Source organism: Megascapheus bottae, chromosome 26 (assembly GCF_031878675.1).
Source record: "Megascapheus bottae isolate mThoBot1 chromosome 26, mThoBot2.hap1, whole genome shotgun sequence".
NCBI classification, from domain to species: domain Eukaryota; kingdom Metazoa; phylum Chordata; class Mammalia; order Rodentia; family Geomyidae; genus Megascapheus; species Megascapheus bottae.
In genome coordinates this window covers 24550081-24555823 of record NC_143534.1, presented here as the reverse complement: position 1 = coordinate 24555823, position 5743 = coordinate 24550081, and the positions used below count along the sequence as shown (strand labels likewise).

The window sequence follows — 5743 nt, the reverse complement described above, 5'->3', positions numbered from 1 at the left end:
GACCTTACCAAAAATAACTTTTAAAAACTCTGTTAAACCACAAGATAGACCTGAATATTTTGCTTAAGACTGTAAACGTTTTTCTGAAAACAACTACAAAAATAGCTTTTAAATAGGATTATTTTCCAAGATTATATTCTATTTCTTTACAGGTATCATTTTCAAGTTTAAAGCATGATTTTTCTAATAAAATTACTAATTATTATGACAACTTAATAAATTCTGTTCTGATTACACTTAATTTCCCTGGGGATAGTTACTTTATTTTTCCAAAGTCTTAAAAAAGGTAAGGTATGTAGCTGGGTACCAGTGGCTCACACCTGAAACCATCTCAAGAGGCTGAGATCTGAAGATTAAGGTTTGAAGCCAGACCCAGTGTATGAGACTGGTATTTCCAATTAACCACCACAAAGCCAGATGTGAAAATGTGGCTTAAGTTGTAAGAATGCTAGCCTTGAGTAAAAAAGCTTAGGGATCAGTGCACAGGTCCTGAGCTCTGAGTTTAAGCCCAAGTCTAGAACACACACACACACACACACACACACACACACACACACACACACACACATATATGATGTGCATTATTCAAAGGAATGTCATACAGTGAAAAAAAAACAGATGAAGAAAACACACATGTTTATAAATCTGCTTCCAATATAATTCAATATGTTTATGTATATTAACTATCAATAGATGATAAATAATATAATTTTAAAGCAAATAACCTTCTACAGGAGTCAAAATTCTAAATTATAAGGTCAAAAACCTGGCTGTTAGTGATTTAATTTACTTACATCAAGTAATTGTAAGTCTAATGTCTAAATTTCTTAAAGTACAAAGGAGATTATAAATGTTGTATAAGGCTGATCTGACCCAAACTAAAAGAAAGTCAGCTATCATGAAATCTAATTAATCACAAGAAATTATTGAAAAAGTATTTTTCCTGATTTTTTTTCTTGTGAAGGTTATTTTCATAGAAATCATGGTACAAAGGAAAAGTAAACCTTTGATCAATTACTGGAGTAGAGGGGAAAATGCACAAAAAGAACATCTCTTGTTTGAATGTACCTGAATACAAAACTCTGAAGAAGTTATTTTTATTAAAGAGGCATGATTGTTCTTGAGCTGCTTCAGTCTATGTCTGAAGGTTCTCCAGTTTGAGGAGAAAGATTCAGAGATGTCAGATTATAGATTTTGAGAAGGAAACTCGGGGATGGTGATTTTCTCCAAGATCATGACTATGAAGCTCAATGAGGGCCTGGATTGCTTCTTCTACAGATCCCGACTGAATGAGCGCCATTTTTCGATCTTTCTGGAAGAATTTAAAAGCCTTCACCCAACATCCAGTTTCTGTGAAAAAGTTCTTCAAATCATCCATCATAACAGAAATGGGAATGTTGGACAGATGCAGAGTGGCTGATGGTGGAAAGATATTCTGGAAGTTTTTAGAACCAGGCTTTTTAAAGTGATGCAAAGGACTGTTGCTGAAATCCTTAGTCAGACCTCAGTCTTCTTGATCTTTTCGAGGAAGTTGAACTGCTTGGTGCTTGGAGAGTGTAGCACGAAGGACTTTTCCACAAAGTCTCTGACCACTTAGATAGTTAATTGCTAGTTGGGCTTGATTTGCATCTGCCATCTGAACCAAGGCATTTTCTTTCTTATTAAACATAATTTTCACACGATGTACATCACCATATACTCCAAATAGGATAAAAAGTCCATGTGGAGTGATAAGATCAGGATTGAGTTGGTGACCAGTAGAACAGAATTTCCTGGTAGACCACTTGCCCCAGGAATGGCCATCCGCCCAGTGACGGCAGAGGACTTAAGTGTGAGAGGATCCAGCGTTCCAGGAACAGTTGAGACTGATAGACCTGCAGCTTGAGGAAATTCAATTGTTGGGGCAAATCCAGCAGCCCCTGCATATGGTGAAGAAACTATACCTGGTGCACCAAAAGCAGCCATAGGAAGTTCAAAGGATGGCTGGCCATCACCAGTAGAAAGGTCTAAGCGAGTGAAGTCTGCTTTTATCATTATCATATTTCATATTAAGGCTGGTGAGCTTGGAGAAGTCAATACGCAGAGTGCAGCATGCATTATAGATATTCTGGACATCCAGTGCTATTTTGGCATAATGTGCATTCACTGGGTCAGCATACTGAAGCAAGGCTTGAAAGTGATTATTCTTTGTAAAGGTGATAACCTTCAAAACTGTGCCAAATTTTGAAAATATCTGATGAAGAACTTCTAAAGTAACAGGATAAAAGTGGTTTTCAATAATTTTTTGGAGCACAGGGCTCTGCCCAGAGAGGACTGCGCCTTCATTGCAAGTGGCTCCAGGAAGGGCCAGGTTTCCTGACTGGATAGCACTGACAGCCTGCACTACAGCTTGGGTTCTAGCTTGATTAGGCAGATTGTCTGTATTAAGTTCTCTGTGATTGGAATACTGAATATAAACAGGCTGGCTTCGATAATGAGGTGTAACAGGAGTGTAATAGTTCACCATAGTAAGAGCAGCTTCCTCAGAAGCCATTTCTAAGAAAGCCTGGCTTTTTCCTTTTAACATCAAAAGATCAGTTACTTGGCCAAATGGCAGACCTAATGATATGACCTCTGCTTTGGTGACATCACATGTAATTTTTCGAAGATGGAGAACAGGGAAGGTGAACGGGGTGGTCTATCTCCTTTAAGTTTCTTGTTGTCATTCCCATTTGCATGCACGCCTGTAGAAGTAGAACTATTCATGGTAGGTCCTTTGGAGGGGCGGTGGGGGCAAGGGCAGGGCAACTCGGGGGACTAGCAAGTGGCACCTCTCCCCAGCCCCAGAGGTGGAAAGAGAGTGGATGTGCCAAGAGTTTTGTTGTAAGGCTGAGCTGACTAATAAAAATAAATATATTATAATATTGATACTATTATTTATATATCATACCACACTGTCATACTGAGATAATGAAAGTATTTATTCTTTCTGATATTTGGTATAGCAAATTTATGTGTTTCCTTTTCTTGCCTCCTAGGGATGATTTCCACTTACCAGGCTTGAACTCTGTTCTTTGTGCTCTTGTTCGACTTACTTGCTTATGAATGGTACTGTATCCAGCCTGCATTTTTGCTGATTGATTGGAGATGGAATTTCACAGACTTTTCTGCAAAGATTAGCTTCATATTTGGATTTTCCTATTTAAGCCACCTGAGTTTCTAGAATTGTAGGCATGAGCCACTACCACCCAGTGTAAGTGATCATTTAATCTGTGATTTGATTTAGCTTACTAGTATTTTGTTAATAGTTGTGCATCTCTATTCTTAAGGAAATTTGAAATACCAGGGTGTTTTTTTTCTTTTTTCTTTTGTGGGGGGGTTCAAAGAGTGTTGGTTTAATCGTTTTTAAAGGTAACATATGGAGCCAGGAAAATGGCCTAGTTGTACATTGCTTTCCAAGGATACTTGGGCAGGAAACCCATGAGGCTCTGGTCTTCCATTAATTGCTAAAAGTGCCAGAAGTGGAGCTTTGGCTCAAGTGATAAGAGTGCTAGCCTTGAACAAAAATGATCAAGGACAGACCTGAGTGCAAGCCCAAGGGAGAAAAATAAGGTAACATATTTTGTTAATCTTTATTCATTTTCTAGTTGTCATGTAACTCTACACTGAACTAATATTTCATAACACGTACTAAGTTTAAATCTTTTTTAATCTCTTAAAAGATTAGTTTACTTAGAATTTTTATTTTAATATATGTTTTTGTTATAGTTTTCCTCTCAGAAGTTTGCTATATCCCATAAATTTGATAGTTTATCTGTTCATTTTTTGCTCTAAAAATAGTTTTGAATCCTCATTTCAACCTTTTCCTTTTGGGTATTCAAGAGCATATTACCTATTTTTATATACTTCTGAATTTTCTAAAATTTCTTCCCTTACTGGTTTCTAGTTCCACATCATTGTGAGAAAAAAGAAACATTTAACATTATTTCAATCTCCTTAATTTTTTATCACTTTTATTAACATAGATTAGTTGTCCAAGGGGAATACACTGTGGCATTTGAAACTTTTTATTTTATTAGTCCTTTTTTCTGAATGATATGAAAGCAGTGTTAGAAACTTTCATGTGTATTTGAAAATTATTATTCTGCCATTATTGAATTTCTGTATATATCTGATAGGTACAAAGTATACCTAACATTATTATTTTTTACTTATTATTTTCTTACTGATTTTGCTGTCTGTGAAGTAATAAGTCCATTGGTGACTATGCAGTACTAAAGTTTCTACTATCATGTTATAACAGTTTGTCTCTTCCTTTATATCTTTTACTGTTTACTCAAGAATTCCAGTGTAGGTACATGTATAATTATAACTGCTATAATCTTTTGATTAATTCAATGGCACTGTCTTTTTGCACTTTTGTCTGGTACATACACACTACTTAGTCTAAGTAGATCCATCCCTGTTTCTTTGATTTTATTTTTGGTTTGTGTTATTAGAATTCACATAGAACATGTTTTTCCATCCTTTACAAGCAGTCTGGATGCACCCTCACAGGTGAATCAAGTCCCTTGGAGACAGTATATAGCTTCATCTTTTTTTTTTCATTTCATCAACTAGTTAGTTTTTATCTCTTGTATGTATGGGTGTCTGCCCATTTGAAGAAGCTGGATACTGGCTTAAGTAGGGAAAACAATTTTCAGCAAGCACATCAAGAGCTTGTAGGCAGTCCATTGAGCATTACCTGAAAATGGGCTGGTTTCTGGATTCATTGGGTAGTCTGGCCTGGTTGATGGTTTAAAATGAGATGACCTGCCACCTGTGTCTACCATTTCCTTTCTGAACTCTTAGTCCTCAGAGGTAGATATTCTGATTGGTTCCCTGAATCTCAAATGGTCAGATTTATGCTATGTATCAAGAGGATTGGCCTATAGCCTCAAGCTGGAATAGGAATCAAACTAGTATGAGTCTGTAATGATTTGCCTGTATCAGGGAATATGAGAGCCAACTGAGCTATGTAGAGGCTGTATGATTGTTATGTAGACATTGACCTAAGTGATACGTCTGTGAGTGCTGATCTAAAGCAGAGGGCCACAATGGCCATCTTGTCACTATGATGATTATAGACGTTGCATCCTGAGGACTAGGTTGGGTCCTTAGACCATATAGCTAGTTCAGGAACACAAAAAGAGTTATGAAGCATGGATCCTATGGAATTTGGCACTCAGGTCTACAAGACATACAGTCTGGTAGAACATGGACTCTCAAGAACTGGCTTCATAGTGGACAGTCCTGTAGCTTGAGTGCACAGTTGCTGGTTTAGTGCCTTACGGAAAAAGCCTAGGTCTATGTTAGCTGTGACACCAGACTGCTGTCTGGTTTCCTGGTTGCTGTCTGACATCAAGAAAAACTAGAACACCTCTCTGTAGGGAGCAAATTGATGTCTAGGTCTGAGGATGTGAGCCTAGCACTGTGGTCTTCAAGTGTAAAGGTCATTCTGGAACAGGATAGGCATGAAACCAAAGTCCTCCAGGCCATGCGTCATGCTTGAGTGTATCTGGAGGCTGTATTTATGAATGCTGATATGGAGTCAGGGGCTATAGGTATTGTAGTGGGGCAGAGAGATGAGGTCTATGTGTGGAGTGGGATCATAGAGCTATGGGTACTGGTCAATTGCCTATGCTATTATTCCTGTTAGAGTTGAGGTCTATGTATATCAGCATAGAAACTGAGATTTCTGGATCTGGAATATTCTTGAATGCAG

General features: G+C 37.6%; 1 pseudogene; it reads right to left on the bottom strand.

The window, feature by feature from the left end:
* Positions 1–1180: 1180 nt before the first annotated feature.
* On the bottom strand, positions 1181–2745 carry LOC150046087 (polypyrimidine tract-binding protein 3 pseudogene; annotated as a pseudogene).
* Positions 2746–5743: the final 2998 nt, after the last annotated feature.